This window comes from Protopterus annectens, chromosome 6.part0 (genome assembly GCF_019279795.1).
Source record: "Protopterus annectens isolate FY-2018-M chromosome 6.part0, PAN1.0, whole genome shotgun sequence".
In the NCBI taxonomy this organism is placed as follows: Eukaryota; Metazoa; Chordata; order Ceratodontiformes; family Protopteridae; genus Protopterus; species Protopterus annectens.
This window is the reverse complement of record NC_056737.1, coordinates 188,162,256-188,179,937: the sequence shown is the minus strand read 5'-3', so window position 1 is coordinate 188,179,937 and position 17,682 is coordinate 188,162,256. Positions and strand designations below refer to the sequence as shown.

The 17,682-nt window shown below is 45.5% G+C and overlaps 1 protein-coding gene across 1 annotated transcript in view; it reads left to right on the top strand.

The window, feature by feature from the left end:
- Window positions 1-17,682, top strand: part of NOXRED1 (NADP dependent oxidoreductase domain containing 1) — an 858,863-nt gene that overhangs the window by 252,756 nt on the left and 588,425 nt on the right. The gene's annotated exons all lie outside the window — the stretch shown is intronic.

The window sequence follows — 17,682 nt, the reverse complement described above, 5'->3', positions numbered from 1 at the left end:
AAGGGGCTCTTTCACTGGGGGTCTAAGTAGAGATGTACCTCTCATAAAGGCCTTACAGAGTTTGCAAGACATTATACTGAAGTTAGAGACTCCGACATGAAAATTTGAAATGGCAGCTACTTGTACTCTGATGGTAGCAGCCACTGCACCAGAATGAAACAGTTCTGCTAAGAAATCCAAAATCTCGTGTACAGGAGCTGTAAAAGGATCTAAATTCCTGGATTCTGCCCAGTAAGAGAATATTTTCCATTTGCTAGCATAGACTTTCCTTGTATTTGTCTTATGGGAAGAAACAATAATATCACGCACTGCTGGGGAAATATTGGGGAGCCTGGCTAGGATTGGAAGTGGAGTAACCAAGCTGTGAGCTTGAGAGATTGGCGGGATTGGTGTAGCCCACCTGACTGATGAATCAAGAGGTCCTGTACTGGGTCCAGAATCCAAGGCTGGGCTAGAAGGTGGGGGTGAAGGAATGGAAACCAAATCTGTTGAGGCCAATAGGGGGCAATGAGGATCATTTTGCAACCCAATGATTTTGCTTTCTGAATGACTTTTTTAATTAGGGGAAATGCATAAAGGAGTCCCTGAGGCCAGTCGTGGACTAGAGTGTCCCTGGGTATCTGACCTGGAGGAGGAACAAGGGAGAAGTAGCTGCTGCATTTGTTGTTGAGGGGAGAGACAAAGTGATTGCAGCAAGGCTGGCCCCATTTGCGGAAAATAAGATCCACAATTTCCTGTTTCAGAGACCACTCGTGAGGCATGAGGATAGCCCTGCTGAGCCTGTCCACTATTACGTTGGATGTCCCAGGGATATGCGTTGCTGTCAGAAAATGTTGGGAGGAAATCGCCCATTGCCACAGTCTGAGGGCCTCTCAGTACAAGGGGTAAGAATTGGTTCCGCCCTGTTTGTTGATGTACCAAACCACTGACATATTGTCTGTCTGTATTGCAATAGTTCCGGCAGGGAGAGAGCCTTGAAGAGCTTGCAATGCTAGGAGAACTGCTCTCATCTCCAGGATGTTGATGTGCAAGTGGTACTCATGAGATTGCCAAAGTGCCTTGGACTGTCTTCCCTAGATAATGACCCTAAACCCTATCAGGGAAGTGTCCGTGGTCACTGTGGCGACCGGATGGGGTTCCATGAATGGTCTGACCTGAGTAACTAGTGGGGAGACCATCCACCAGGAAAGGTGTCTTTTGCAAGATTCCATAATTAGCATCATGTGAGACATGGGTAATTCCTGGAAGGACCATTGTGTGAAAAGAAGCCACTGAAGGATTCTCATGTGAAAGTGTGCTAAGGGAACTAGAAGAATGGCTGCTGCCATGGACCCTAGAACCTGAAGAACATATTTAACTTGAATTCTTTTGCTCCTCAGGAGAAGTGACACCTGTTTTCGAATAATGGAAACTCTTTCCTGAGGCAATTTTACAATCATTTTTCTTATGTTTAGCTCTGCTCCTATGTATGTAATAGATTGACAGGGCAACAAGGCAGATTTTTCGAAGTTTATTGTGATGCCTAGTTGAGCACAGGATGTGATGGTGTAATCTCATGCCTCTATAAGTTGTTGCGTGGTGGTAGCAGTGAGGAGCCAGTCGTCCAGATAAGGAAACACCTGGAATCCTAGACATCTCAGGTGAGCCGGGACTACTACCATGCATTTGGTTAACACCCTGGGGGCTGTGGTGAGACCAAAGGGCAGAGCTGTGAATTGGTAATGACTGGGCCCTAGCCGGAAGCGTAGAAATCTCCTGGACCGTCTGTCCATTTTTATATGATAGTACACGTCCTGAAGATCTGTGGAGCACATCCAATTGTCCTGACCCAGAAAGGGAGAATGGACTGCAGTGTTACTATCCAGAACTTTTCTTTTTCTACAGATTTGTTTAACCTGATGAGATCCAGAATTGGTCTCCAGTCCCCTGTCTTTTTGGGCACTAAAAAGAATCTTGAGTAAGATCCAGATCCTACTTGGGTCTGTGGGGACTTCCTGGATGGCTCTTTTTTCTAGCAGTCTTGAAACTTCTGTGACTGCCTGATCCCTTAGATTGGGTGGAACATCTGGGATGGATTTTGTTTAAACAAAAGGGGGTTGATGAAAGGGAATCTTGTAACCTTTGGATATAATGGCTAGTACCCAGGTTCTGCAAACTGACACAGACGCAGCCAGGAATGTCTCCTAAGAGCCACTTCTGTTCCTGCATCTCTACTTGCTCTATCAGCTGCGTATGAAATAAGCCTCATGGAGGAGTTGACTGTTGAATTAAGAGTCGCCGGCAGGGTAGCTACCTTGGCTGAAGCTCCCTCAGCTGTGGGATCTTGTAGGGTATCTCCAAGCTCTTTTAAGAGATCCCTCTGAAGCCTAGTAAAATGGGAAAGATAGTTCAGGGACCTAAGGGAGAAGGTCGCTGATGAAAACATCCGCTCCCCATATCTGTCCATCGTACAAGAGTCTTTATTCTGTGGAGGTTTCAGCTAACTCTCTCTTTGTGGCTGCTGCTACCACCATGGCATTAACTGGGACACCTTTAGTTAAGAATTGTTTGTCTTGGGGAGCTGTGATGAATTTATTGGGTCTCCTTGGGACAGGTTCCATGGAATCTGGAGCTGACCAAGCCTTTCAAGACACTACAGACATGAGTGGATCAAAAGGCGGAGACACCCAGGAGGTGCAAGGTCGGGAACCAAATGCGTCCAGGTATACAGAGTCATCCTCGGAGGGGGCTAGGGAAGTTCAGCTATGCCTCTGTCTGAGAATTTCAAGGATGTCCGAAAAGGAGACCTCTTCAGAGGGGGACCTTGGGGACCCTTTCGATTCATTCAGGTCTGTATTTGAGGTGACAGACTCAGGGGAGTCTTGGTGCTTCCTATTGCATGTTTTCTTCTGGAGAGCCTGCTCAGAATGCTCTGGGGAGGTTTCAGAAGAAGAGGGTTCACCCAATGGGGTGTCCTGAGGCATAGGTTCCCTACGCTTTGGGGCTGGAGAAGGAGCAGAGGTTGTCACAAACACTGAGTGAGACGGAGCCGATGGAACCGATAGTGGAGCCGTCTGTGGGGACAGCACTCTCCGCATGACCTTGAAGGCATCACGGTCTTGACACAAGGAGGGATCCAACTCCGAAGAGACAGGAATACCACCCTGCGCCGAGGGCGACTGCTCTGAGGCCGATCAGGGAGTCGAGCTCAACTGAGCCGACACTCCGAGAGGGAGAGTGGGGTCAGACAAGGGTCCGATGCCACTTCACCTCAAAGCCGACGAGAGAGGTTCAGCTCCCAGATACCTCGATGGGAGGAAGACTCGAAGTAATTGGAGCCAACATCGTAGCTGAAGAAGATGTCATCAGAGCTGAAGGAACCACTATTGGAGGAGGAGGAATGAAAATCGAAGCAGATGGAGCCAAAGCCTGTTGAGGCAGGCTCGAAAGCGTTTTAGCAAGGGCCTGTGACTTAAGCAACCTACTGACAACTCTCACCACATCCTGATCCGATAACCTCGAGGATCGAGAGGAGTGGGGAAGATAAGTGATGACTGGACTTGCTTTGAAGTAGGGGTGATTGTAGCACCAAGCGAATCGGCTCCAAAGAACGAGACCTAGCTCTTTTGTTGCTCCGAGACGTCTCCGAAGTAACAGTTGGAGCCGACAGAGGGGGGGTAGTCTTGTGATTGTCAAGCTCACAGGTCGGTTAAGAACATGGAGCTGATGGCTGACTGGTTTCAAAGGTTTCACTGGCTGAGATGCTTTAGCTGAAGAATCCTGTTTTAACAATCCACAGAAGAGAAGCTTGTTTTCTGCTCCTGCAAGACCCTTGGACTAAAGGCATGACAAATAGCACAAGAGTCTTGCAGGTGCAGAGCCCCCAATCAGTAAATGCAACTAGTATGCCCATCTGTCAGAGACATCTTCTGACAGCATGAGTCGCACTTTTTAAAACCAGAGGTTTTAACTTCCTTACACATTTTAGTAAAAAGACAAACTACAATAGAAAACTAAAAATGAATAAAGACCTTAAAGGAGAGCCTCTAACTTAAACGGCTGACCTTAAGGGGGGGGGACTCTCGAAGTTAAATGAGTTCAGGGAATAACAAAAGACCTAGCGACTAAAAAGCAACAGCCAACACAGCACAAAAGGAACACACCACAAGGACAAGATAAGGGGTCTACAATAAAAGAAACTTACAAACTACTACAAGAGAGAGATTATATATCAAAATGTAAGCACAATATTCGAGTTTAATAGAGAAAAAAAATTATACTAAGCCTGAGCCATTATTGATCACAACCTCGCAGTAAACTGGCAAATGAGATCTGGGTAGCTGACACTGGGCATTCTGGGATAAGGGGTATCCTCGAGCCAGTAAAGAGCTCTTGAGCTATAGTAAGTGGCCGAGTCAGAGCCGAGGATCGGCTCCAAACCCATCCAGCAAGAACGAAGGCGAGATTGGACAACTTAGCATCAACTGTTTCATGAGAGTGCTACCATGTACAATCTAATATGTCCGTAATCATCCTGCAATACTTCTTTTTTTATTCTGTTTTTATCAGGCATGTATAGAGTTTAGATGACAGGAAGGGCTTAGTAATACAGAACTTGATCCCTTAGGTCCATTGCTGAATGGACGCATGTAAAGAGAAAAGGCACAGGTAAGTTAGACCCTGTATGTTGTACACACGTACAGATATCAAAGTTTGTTTCAGACTTAGGTTATGGAAATTGATTGTTTTTTCATATTTTGGTAAATAACTTGCAAGGGAGCATCTGAATTTGCTAAGTAATGCCTCATTTTGAAGACAGTATTGATAGTTCCAACATGGTAAAAAACTGTCCCTGTGTGTTGTACACACGTACAGATATCAAAGTTTGTGTCAGACTTAGGTTATGGAAATTGATTGGTTTTTCATATTTTGGTAAATAACTTTGCAAGGGAGCATGTGAATGTGCTAAATAATACAGAACTTGATCCCTTAGGTCCATTGCTGAATGGACACATGTAGAGAGAAAAGGCATAAGTAAGGCAGACCCTGTATGTTTTACACACGTACAGATATGAAAGTTTGTTTCAGACTAAGCTTATGGAAATTGATTGTTTTTTCATATTTTGGTAAATAACGTTGCAAGGGAGCATATGAATGTGCTAAATAATACCTCAATTTGAAGACAGTATTGATAATTCAGGAGCACATCCAATTGTCCTGACCCAGAAAGGGAGAATGGACTGCAGTGTTACTATCCAGAACTTTTCTTTTTCTACAGATTTGTTTAACCTGATGAGATCCAGAATTGGTCTCCAGTCCCCTGTCTTTTTGGGCACTAAAAAGAATCTTGAGTAAGATCCAGATCCTACTTGGGTCTGTGGGGACTTCCTGGATGGCTCTTTTTTCTAGCAGTCTTGAAACTTCTGTGACTGCCTGATCCCTTAGATTGGGTGGAACATCTGGGATGGATTTTGTTTAAACAAAAGGGGGTTGATGAAAGGGAATCTTGTAACCTTTGGATATAATGGCTAGTACCCAGGTTCTGCAAACTGACACAGACGCAGCCAGGAATGTCTCCTAAGAGCCACTTCTGTTCCTGCATCTCTACTCGCTCTATCAGCTGCGTATGAAATAAGCCTCATGGAGGAGTTGACTGTTGAATTAAGAGTCGCCGGCAGGGTAGCTACCTTGGCTGAAGCTCCCTCAGCTGTGGGATCTTGTAGGGTATCTCCAAGCTCTTTTAAGAGATCCCTCTGAAGCCTAGTAAAATGGGAAAGATAGTTCAGGGACCTAAGGGAGAAGGTCGCTGATGAAAACATCCGCTCCCCATATCTGTCCATCGTACAAGAGTCTTTATTCTGTGGAGGTTTCAGCTAACTCTCTCTTTGTGGCTGCTGCTACCACCATGGCATTAACTGGGACACCTTTAGTTAAGAATTGTTTGTCTTGGGGAGCTGTGATGAATTTATTGGGTCTCCTTGGGACAGGTTCCATGGAATCTGGAGCTGACCAAGCCTTTCAAGACACTACAGACATGAGTGGATCAAAAGGCGGAGACACCCAGGAGGTGCAAGGTCGGGAACCAAATGCGTCCAGGTATACAGAGTCATCCTCGGAGGGGGCTAGGGAAGTTCAGCTATGCCTCTGTCTGAGAATTTCAAGGATGTCCGAAAAGGAGACCTCTTCAGAGGGGGACCTTGGGGACCCTTTCGATTCATTCAGGTCTGTATTTGAGGTGACAGACTCAGGGGAGTCTTGGTGCTTCCTATTGCATGTTTTCTTCTGGAGAGCCTGCTCAGAATGCTCTGGGAGGTTTCACAAGAAGAGGGTTCACCCAATGGGGTGTCCTGAGGCATAGGTTCCCTACGCTTTGGGGCTGGAGAAGGAGCAGAGGTTGTCACAAACACTGAGTGAGACGGAGCCGATGGAACCGATAGTGGAGCCGTCTGTGGGGACAGCACTCTCCGCATGACCTTGAAGGCATCACGGTCTTGACACAAGGAGGGATCCAACTCCGAAGAGACAGGAATACCACCTGCCGAGGCTTACTGCTCTGAGGCCGATCAGGAGTCGAGCTCAACTGAGCCGACACTCCGAGAGGGAGAGTGGGGTCAGACAAGGGTCCGATGCCACTTCACCTCAAAGCCGACGAGAGAGGTTCAGCTCCCAGATACCTCGATGGGAGGAAGACTCGAAGTAATTGGAGCCAACATCGTAGCTGAAGAAGATGTCATCAGAGCTGAAGGAACCACTATTGGAGGAGGAGGAATGAAAATCGAAGCAGATGGAGCCAAAGCCTGTTGAGGCAGGCTCGAAAGCGTTTTAGCAAGGGCCTGTGACTTAAGCAACCTACTGACAACTCTCACCACATCCTGATCCGATAACCTCGAGGATCGAGAGGAGTGGGGAAGATAAGTGATGACTGGACTTGCTTTGAAGTAGGGGTGATTGTAGCACCAAGCGAATCGGCTCCAAAGAACGAGACCTAGCTCTTTTGTTGCTCCGAGACGTCTCCGAAGTAACAGTTGGAGCCGACAGAGGGGGGGTAGTCTTGTGATTGTCAAGCTCACAGGTCGGTTAAGAACATGGAGCTGATGGCTGACTGGTTTCAAAGGTTTCACTGGCTGAGATGCTTTAGCTGAAGAATCCTGTTTTAACAATCCACAGAAGAGAAGCTTGTTTTTCTGCTCCTGCAAGACCCTTGGACTAAAGGCATGACAAATAGCACAAGAGTCTTGCAGGTGCAGAGCCCCCAATCAGTAAATGCAACTAGTATGCCCATCTGTCAGAGACATCTTCTGACAGCATGAGTCGCACTTTTTAAAACCAGAGGTTTTAACTTCCTTACACATTTTAGTAAAAAGACAAACTACAATAGAAAACTAAAAATGAATAAAGACCTTAAAGGAGAGCCTCTAACTTAAACGGCTGACCTTAAGGGGGGGGGGACTCTCGAAGTTAAATGAGTTCAGGGAATAACAAAAGACCTAGCGACTAAAAAGCAACAGCCAACACAGCACAAAAGGAACACACCACAAGGACAAGATAAGGGGTCTACAATAAAAGAAACTTACAAACTACTACAAGAGAGAGATTATATATCAAAATGTAAGCACAATATTCGAGTTTAATAGAGAAAAAAAATTATACTAAGCCTGAGCCATTATTGATCACAACCTCGCAGTAAACTGGCAAATGAGATCTGGGTAGCTGACACTGGGCATTCTGGGATAAGGGGTATCCTCGAGCCAGTAAAGAGCTCTTGAGCTATAGTAAGTGGCCGAGTCAGAGCCGAGGATCGGCTCCAAACCCATCCAGCAAGAACGAAGGCGAGATTGGACAACTTAGCATCAACTGTTTCATGAGAGTGCTACCATGTACAATCTAATATGTCCGTAATCATCCTGCAATACTTCTTTTTTTATTCTGTTTTTATCAGGCATGTATAGAGTTTAGATGACAGGAAGGGCTTAGTAATACAGAACTTGATCCCTTAGGTCCATTGCTGAATGGACGCATGTAAAGAGAAAAGGCACAGGTAAGTTAGACCCTGTATGTTGTACACACGTACAGATATCAAAGTTTGTTTCAGACTTAGGTTATGGAAATTGATTGTTTTTTCATATTTTGGTAAATAACTTGCAAGGGAGCATCTGAATTTGCTAAGTAATGCCTCATTTTGAAGACAGTATTGATAGTTCCAACATGGTAAAAAACTGTCCCTGTGTGTTGTACACACGTACAGATATCAAAGTTTGTGTCAGACTTAGGTTATGGAAATTGATTGGTTTTTCATATTTTGGTAAATAACTTTGCAAGGGAGCATGTGAATGTGCTAAATAATACAGAACTTGATCCCTTAGGTCCATTGCTGAATGGACACATGTAGAGAGAAAAGGCATAAGTAAGGCAGACCCTGTATGTTTTACACACGTACAGATATGAAAGTTTATTTCAGACTAAGCTTATGGAAATTGATTGTTTTTTCATATTTTGGTAAATAACGTTGCAAGGGAGCATATGAATGTGCTAAATAATACCTCAATTTGAAGACAGTATTGATAATTCCAACATGGTAAAAGAATTGTGCCTGTATGTTGTACCCATGTGCACATAAAGTTTGTTTCGGACTTAGGTTATGGAAATTATGATTTTTTTTTCATATTTTGGTAAATAATTTCACAAGGGTGAATCGGAATGTGCTAATACCTCATTTTGAAGACAGTATTGCTGGTTCCAACATGGTAAAAGAACTGTCCCTGTATGTTGTACACATGTACAGATATCAAAGTTTGTTTCGGAGTTAGGTTATGGAAATTATGATTTATTTCATATTTTGGTAAATAACTTTGCAAGGGAGCATGTCAGTGTGCCAATTAATACCTCATTTTAAAGACAGTGTTACTCCTTACAACATGGTAAAAGAACTATGTATGTGCACTGTACACATCTATGGATATCACAGTTTGTTTAGTCTTATAGGATTATAAAAATTATACAATTCCAATAATTCTTATTATTATACCCATATCTTTGCAAGGGAGCATGGTGATCACACAAATGATGCATCATTTTGAAGCTGACATTGAGACGCACAGCTTCTACACTGATATGTAGGCTCTGTCTGTTACAGGTGATGAGATATTATGCTTTGTTTATTTAGCAATTTTGAGAAATATTATATTAATCATATTTCTGTGAATATCTCCATAAAGGAGCATCACACAGTAATGGTTAAAGTATCATTCTAAAGCTGACATTCATACTAACAAATTAAATACAAATTGTATGGGCCTACATGGTACATTGACCAAGATATTGTGCTTTGCCTTTCCAAAAAGGTAACAAATACGCACAATATCAACATTCCTTGCCAAATATTTACTAATGACTTTGATATGCACTATCAACATTTACACTGTTGGAAAGGTCAGTGTCTGCTGAACAACTTTCGCATTTACATTTTTAGTCTAGCTGTTATAGTTAAAGAATTATGAACATTTGTTTTCTGTATGGTATTAGAACTGGATTTTTTGAAAATGAGCTCAGGCTGCACTGTTGTTCCTATGGTGGAATTAAACAGGCAGCTTTTCTGAGCTGCTCCGGAGTGAATGAGTTAAGCAGCTTTATTTTATACAATCACATCATGATAGAAGTTTACTGACTTTAACGTTAAGTGATTTATATACAAAATAACTGCTGTAATCATGCATAATTACTCCCTGGCTGCATTCTCAAAATGGCACTAGGAATGGCATGTGCTTGATATTTATTCATGTACTCTCAGTCTTTGATGTTCTTCTTAAAGATAGAGCACATAACATGTGGTCTCTGATCTACAGGCATGAAATGTTACTTAAAATTAACTGACTGAAAGCAGTGTATGCATGTAAAATCAATGTAATGTCAGGAGCTTTAGGAAGAAAGAGGCCTGCATGATGTAACTAACAAGCACTGCATTGTGAGATACCTAGAGGCAGACTAAATGGTCAGAATTACTTCAAGATGCCAGACCCCATGTGGTCAGACTCAGAAATTACATATAAAATATATAAATACTTGTAAATTGTCCCAGAGTGGTGTTAAAATGTAGAAAACACCAAACCATGATGAAATAAACATGATGTAATGGGATCCTATCTCGCCTACATTCATAACTGATGGGCTCGGAGCCGATCCATCGGCTCCGACTCGGCCAACTAGTACACTAGAACGAAGTCTCTTATTGGCTGGGCTACCCTCTATACCAGGATGCACCACACCTGCTTCCCCAGATCTCGTTTGCCGCTTTACAAGCTGGACGTGGTCTTGACTTGGCTGGAGCTAAGTGTTCTTTTATTACCTTTTACTGGTCTTTGACCTTGGGGTTTCTTCAGAATTTAATACAACAGCTGTTTTAACGGCTATTTTTGTGTATTTTTGGTATTTTGTGTATTATTGTTGTGTGAGTGATTGACTGTTCTGATACTTGGATATCGCTGGTCGGGCAAGGCCCGTTTAAGTTAGAGGGCCTTTGCCCTTCTTATTGAAGTCTGTGTTATGTTTCACTTTTTTTTCTCCGGGCAAAGCCCGTTTAAGTTAGAGGGCTTTTGCCCATTGTTGTTGTGTTCTTACTGCTGTGTTTTCACTTGTGAGGTAAATCTCTCTCTGGAGAGCTCGTGCCATTTTTTTCTCGCGCTCTACAGTTTGGCGCTAAATTTTTGGTATTTTGACACTGCTTTATATCCTGATAGACATGTCCAAAGAGCAATAATCAGGGTTCAAAATGTGCACTAGGTGCAATTATAAAATGTCTATTACAGACAGTCACTCTATATGTGTGTATTGTTTAGGACCTAAACATTTACAGGAGACATGTAGTGTGTGTCATGCTTTTTCTTCTAGGGTTCTTCAAGAGCGAAAAAATAAATTGATCTTGAAGGGTCTTATTAAGCCCTCTTTTGAGGAAGCCTTGGATTCTTCTCCTACTGCCTCAAAAAAGAAAAGGTCGTCGGCTCCGACAAGTCCGTCGGAACCGACTGCTAAGAAGCATAAGTCGACCTCTTCTTCCTCGGCTCCACTGACTTCGGGGCCGAGGGTCGAAGGGTCTGCCTCGATGCCTCTTTCCTCGGCTCCATTAGTTTCGGAACCGCAGGTTGGAGTATCGAGAGGCGAATCACCTCCATCGGTTCCGATGGTTTCGGAGCCGGTGGAGGTGTGCAGCTCAGACTCTTCCCCCTCGGCTCCGAAAGCTCCTTCGGCGCCGATCGTTATTCATGCTGTGCCGGATCCGGCGCCGATAGTGTTGGAGCCTTTTCGGAGCCGGTCCCCTACATTGTCTGAGCCGAGAGGAAAGTCGTCTCGACCCTTGTCTACCTCCTCTAAATCCTCAAAACTGTCGGATTCGGATTTGGATAGGGTTATTCAGAGGCTTTTCCAGTCTCCAGTTTTTGCACAAATGGTCTCGGCTCCGGCCCAGTTGGCTTCGAGCCGATCCCCTCGAAACACTGATTCCTCCTCCAACCTTCGGAGCCGTTGGAGTCGGTGATGGTGGAGCAAGGAGCCGTACGGTCGGAACCGAGACCCCCTCGAGGTCTATCGGCACCGACTATTGTTCCTACCCTGTCCTCGGGTTCAGGGTTTGGTACTGGGACTTCCTCAGCCGGGCCCGAGGGGAACATCTTGGGACTGGGTGCCTCGGTACCTAGTCTTCCCCTCGGAGCATCGGCTGCTGGAATTCCTAGTGCCGTCGTGGCCTCTCGGCCAGTGATCTCCATGGAGTCTGGAGGTCCGGCCTTTGAGGCCATGAGGAGCTCGCTGGCCATGTCCTTGCCGGCTCAGCAGGCTTCCACCTCACCGTCCCTAGACCTGGAGACTGGTGCTTCTGCCGTATTGCAGTCCCATGACAGCGGGGCCCCAGGGCCTGAGGATACCCCCATCGGGGTTCCTTCTTCCGGGGGGTCCATCCGAAACTGCTTCGGACGAGCCCCCACGGAAGAAATTGTGCAAGAGGAAGCACGTAGACTCCCAAGATGAGTCTGTCACATCGGACACTGACCTTGATGACGCGGAAGGGTCCCCTAAATCATCTTAGGATGATGTCTCTTTCTCAGATATCCTTGAGATTCTGAGACAGAGAGGAGATTGGCAGGCCAAAACCCCTTCCGCTGAGGAGTCAGTCTTCCTCAAGGCCTTCGGGGCCCAGCCCTCCGCCTCCTGGGTGTCTCCGCCCTTCGATGAATTGCTTGATTTGGTTTCTCGAAGGGCTTGGAAACACCCTGATTCTGTGGAACCGGTGCCTGCAAGACCGAATAAATTTCTTTCAGCCCCCCCCCAGAAGGAATTTTTAACTAAAGGAGTTCCCGTAGATGCTATGGTGGTGGCATCTGCCACACAGCAGGACGTGGCAGAGGCTTCAACATCTATCCACCCTCCTAATAAGGATTCCAGGAGCATGGATAGGTACGGGAAGCGTACCCTTTCTTCAGCGGCCTTTACTTTACGGTCACTGAATTACTTATGTCATTTTACCAGGCTCCAAAGGGACCTCCTTAAAGAGCTAAGTGAGTCCCTCACTGGTAATCTACCTGAGGCGCTAGCCCACACTGTTGGTGCCCAGATGACTACCTTATTTTCCATTGTAAACTCGTCCATGAGGCTCATTTTGTATGCGGCCGAAGGGGCGAGTAGAGCAGCGGGAACAGGCGTTGCCCTCAGGAGACACGCCTGGTTACGCTTGTGTTCATTTGCGGAGGCCTTCAAGTCTTCCTTCGCCGACGCCCCCTTTGATGGCTCATCTTTGTTTGGACCCAAGGTGAAGGACACACTGACTCGGTGCGAGCAGGAGGGCAAGACCTTGACTGCCGTTGGGGCCCGCTTTTCCCTCCCTCTAGGCCTTACCCCAAGGCCCAGAGAGGAGGGAAAATGTGGTTCAGAAAAACTCAGAGGTCTTTCCCTACTCCACCCAGTGATCCCCTCCAGAGGCGGGGATTCAGGAAGACTACGCCCCAGAGGCGGCAGAGGCCCCCGTAACTCTGGAGACCGCGATTCCTTTCGTGGTTCTTCCTACACTCAACGTCCCTGAGTTGTTGCCCGACTGTGCAGCTCCGGAGCCAGTCGGGGGTCGTTTTGCGGAACACCCACAAGCTTGGGAAGCTATAACCAGCGATCAGTGGGTGCTCCGGATTATAACCGGAGGCTATCTCATTTCCTTCATCAAGCCCCCCCTTCCCTCAAGGGAAATCCCGGACATGCCACCCAGTCAGCGGGATCAGGCAGCAATAGAGGTTTCAAAGCTGCTAGAAAAAGGAGTCATCCAGCCTGTCCCCACCGACCAGATCGGATCAGGAACTTACTCAAGATTATTTTTGGTGCCAAAAAAGACAGGGGACTTCAGGCCCATTTTGGACCTCAGTTCATTGAATCGTTTTGTGAAAAAGTCCAAATTCCGAATGGTCACCCTTCAATCCATTCGCCCACTGTTGGAGAAGGATGCCTGGATGTGCTCCATAGATCTCCAGGATGCTTACTATCACATTCTGATAGGTCAAGAGTCCAGGAGACATTTACGCTTCCGCCTGGGAGACAGTCATTTCCAGTTCCGAGCACTGCCATTTGGTCTCACCACAGCCCCCAGGGTGTTCACCAAGTGTCTGGCAGTGGTGACTGCTCACCTGAGAAGTCTAGGATTCCAAGTGTTTCCTTATCTAGACGACTGGCTCCTTACTGCCACCTCCAAGCATCTACTATTTCGGCCATGGCCACGGTCACCTTGGGCCGTTTCTTGGGAATTACGTTCAATTGGCAAAATCTGTACTACAGCCATCTCAGCGTATTACTTTTATAGGCAGAGTTAGATACAAAAGGATGTGCCTTCTTACCAGCAGCAAGAATTCAAGTTTTGCAAAACCAAGTCAGATCCTGCCTCCCCCTATCAAGAGCTCCGGCCCATCTGATCCTACAAGTGTTGGGCTCGATGGCATCAACTATACTCCTAGTCCCCTTAGCCAGACTCCACATGCGAATTCTGCAATGGCTTCTGTCGGTTCAATGGTCCTATCAGGAACTCCCCTTGAACCACTTAGTCATGATTACGGAGAGTTGCCGACGGGATCTGCGTTGGTGGCTCCTCCGATCCAATCTCGACCAGGGCGACCCTTTATTCCTCAATCCCCCGTTGCCACTGTGACCACGGACACCTCCCAGGTAGAGTGGGGGGGGTCATTACCTGGACAGGTCGGTCCAAGGCACATGGCAACTCCAGGAAGCGCATTTGCATATCAATATCCTAGAGATGAGAGCGGTACTCTTGGTACTACAAGCTCTCCATCACGCTCTCCCGCAAGGTCCGATTGCTATCCTATCCGACAACATGTCGGTGGTTTGGTATATAAACAAGCAAGGTGGAACCAGGTCATACCCACTGTGCAGAGAAGCCATGAGACTTTGGCACTGGGCGGTAGCTACCAACCGCTTTCTAATGGCAACGCACATACCGGGGAAATCCAATGTGATTGCGGACAGACTAAGCAGGACCATTCTGTTACCCCACGAGTGGTCCCTCAACCAAAGAGTGGCTGCGAAAATCTTCGCCAAATGGGGTCTCCCTTGCTGCGACTTGTTTGCCAGCCCCCACAATGCGAAGTGCAGAGAGTTCTTCACTCTGATCCCCTCTCAGGGACAGATTCCCAGGGACGCTCTGACCCACATTTGGCCCCCCGGTCTTCTTTATGCCTTCCCTCCGGTTCCCCTCCTGCCGAGGGTGATACAGAAGGCGATTTACCTGGAGAGCGAAATGATTTTGATTGCCCCGCACTGGCCTCGTCAGGTTTGGTTTCCCTTCCTTCGGAGGTATGCGGTAGAAGGTCCATGGTTTTTGGACCCGGTGCCGGACCTGTTGACTCATCAGTCAGGACAGTCTCACCCATCTCTCAGGTCCTTGAGGTTGGCGGCATGGTTACTCCGCTTCCATCCTTAGTCCGAGACAATTCCCTCTCTCCGGAGGTGATCCACATATTGTCTTCCTCTCACAAACTTTCCACTGTCAAACTGTATTCCAGCAAATGGAAAAGGTTCGCCTTCTGGGCTCAGCAACGAGGTATAGACCCTCTTACTGCCCCAGTATCGGAGGTTTTGAATTTCTTGGCCTCTCTTTTTCAATTGGGCTCTTCAGTTTCCACGATTAAGGTTCAACTAGCGGCTATCTCTAATTTTCATGCTTCTTTTGAACCTTCATTAATGTCTCACAAACTTTGCAAGTCTTTCCTTAAAGGAGCATGGCTCCTTAGGCCCCCAATATCTCACCCTGTTCCCCCTTGGGACCTAAATTTGGTTCTTGCTGCCTTAACTGCCCGCCCTTTTGAACCAGCTGCTACCTGCGATTTGAAATTTCTGTCCTGAAAACCGCCTTTTAGTGGCCATAACTTCGGCCAGGCGGGTTTCAGAACTTCAAGCTCTTTGTTCTGATCCTCCTTATTTGATATTTCACAAACATAGAGTGTCCCTGAAATTAAATCCCTCCTTTTACCAAAGGTAGCTTCTTCTTTCTGCATTCAACAGACTCTAGAGCTCCCTGTATTTTTTCCCGAGTTTTCTAATAACGCAGAATATATTCTTCATCAGTTGGACGTCCATAGACAACTGCATTTTTATTTGAATAGAACCGCTCAGACGCGGAAATCAAATCAACTGTTTGTTTCCTTTGCAATAAACAAATTGGGTCAACCAGTAGCTAAAACCTCCATAGCTAAATGGATTAAAGATTGCATCTCTTTCATTTATTCACAGGCTAACAAAGAGCTTCCCTTTCCAGTCAGGGCTCATTCTACCAGGGCAATGGCTACTTCTGTAGCTTTTCACTCCAAATTATCAATAGATGATATTTGTGCTGCGGCTACCTGGACTTCTCCGCACACTTTCATTTCTCATTACAAACTAGATGTGGTTTCTCGAGGCAGGGCTTCCTTTGGTTCCACAGTTCTCAGGAGTGTTTTCCAATGAGCCACCCGGGATTTAGGTGCTAGGGACGCTGTCCCATCAGTTATGAATGTAGGCGAGATAGGATCCCATTACATCTTTTAGTTATGTACTTACCATAACTTCGGATGTATGGGATCCATCTCACATTCATACCCACACTCCTTCCCCCTTCCATTGGGATTTAGAGGAAATGTAGTTCCATTTGGAGATCTTCTCTTGAAGAACTTTAGTTGGTTGTAGTAACTACTATTTTTTCTGTGTTTGCATGTAAGTATGAAAGCGAACAAACAAGATCTGGGGAAGCAGGTGTGGTGCATCCTGGGATAGAGGGTAGCCCAGCCAATAAGAGACTTCGTTCTAGTGTACTAGTTGGCTGAGTCGGAGCCGATGGATCGGCTCCGAGCCCATCAGTTATGAATGTAGGCGAGATGGATCCCATACATCCAAAGTTATGGTAAGTACATAACTAAAAGTTTTTTGAGTCTGTGGGTGCAGTTCTCCTTTAAGGAGATGCTGTGCTGTGATATGTAACCAGTGGATATGCCACATATTACAACTATTCCTCCTATTATGCCAGCCTTGGAGTATGGTTTTTGAGTCTGCCTTCAGTAATCTTGGTAGTCAATCTTCAGTCCATAAAATAGCTGATAGATTTTATAAAGTTCCTTATTCTAGCAGTTATTTGTTTTCTCATCTCAGGTCTGACCCACCAGCTATTTCTGTTTCTTCTCCAGCTGCTAACAGTGTTCTGGTCAGTGCTAATCCGTAACCTTCAGACAAGGATGGTAAAGCCATTGACAGTTTTGGAAAGATTATTTTTTCTTCAACTATAGCCTTCAGAATCCTGAACTACAAGAATCATATGTTGAAGTACTTGTTAACCACTACACTACCCTCAGGAGATAGGTTCTTTCTGAAGCCTCTTTCTTGAGCATCTAAACATTCTTTAAATACTGTGCTTGATTGTGCAAACTCTGTGTCCAGGGCTACAGCTACTGCTACGGTAATAAGATTTTTTTTCTGGGTACGTAATCGGACATTTTCTGAAGAAATAAAATCTGAGGTTTTGAATTCTTTTTTGGATAGGGAGGTTTTGTTTGGCCCTTTTGCTACTCAGCTATTCAAACAGTTTGATGAAAGTGGTAAATTGATCCAGGGAGTTACTAAGATTTTTCGGCCCCTTTTTCTAAATCTTCCAAAAACCTTTGTTCTTTTTTTTTTTTCAAAATGCAAAACAAGTAATTCCAGCAAGTTTCCAATAAACTTGGATCTAAAAAGAAATGGCAGGAGAGGTCCAATGAAAAACAGGGATCCTTTTAGAAAAGAGGACAGACCTCTTCCCCAGGTTACCTGTACCAGAAACAAGCCAATTTTCCTCTTTGGCAACAGATTGTTTCAGACAAATGTGTTCTGAGAGTAGCTCAGGAGGGTTACAAATGGCACTAGATAGATATTTCTTCCTTTCGGGAAGCCCCCCTCATCCTCCAAACCAGACACAATTTTTTCTTTAGGATCTTCATCACATGCTTTCCATGGGTGTCATAGAATGAGTGCCACAAAATAAGAGGAGAGAAGGATTCTATTCCAGAATGTTTCTGGTGCCAAAGAAAGATTCTTCTTGGAGACCAGTACTCTGCCTTTCCTTTCTCAATTTGTGAAATTACCAAAGTTCAAGATGTTGACCTTAGAGAGTCTTACCTGTCATTCCTTTTCTAGGTTTCATGATAACTCTAGACTTAAAATACA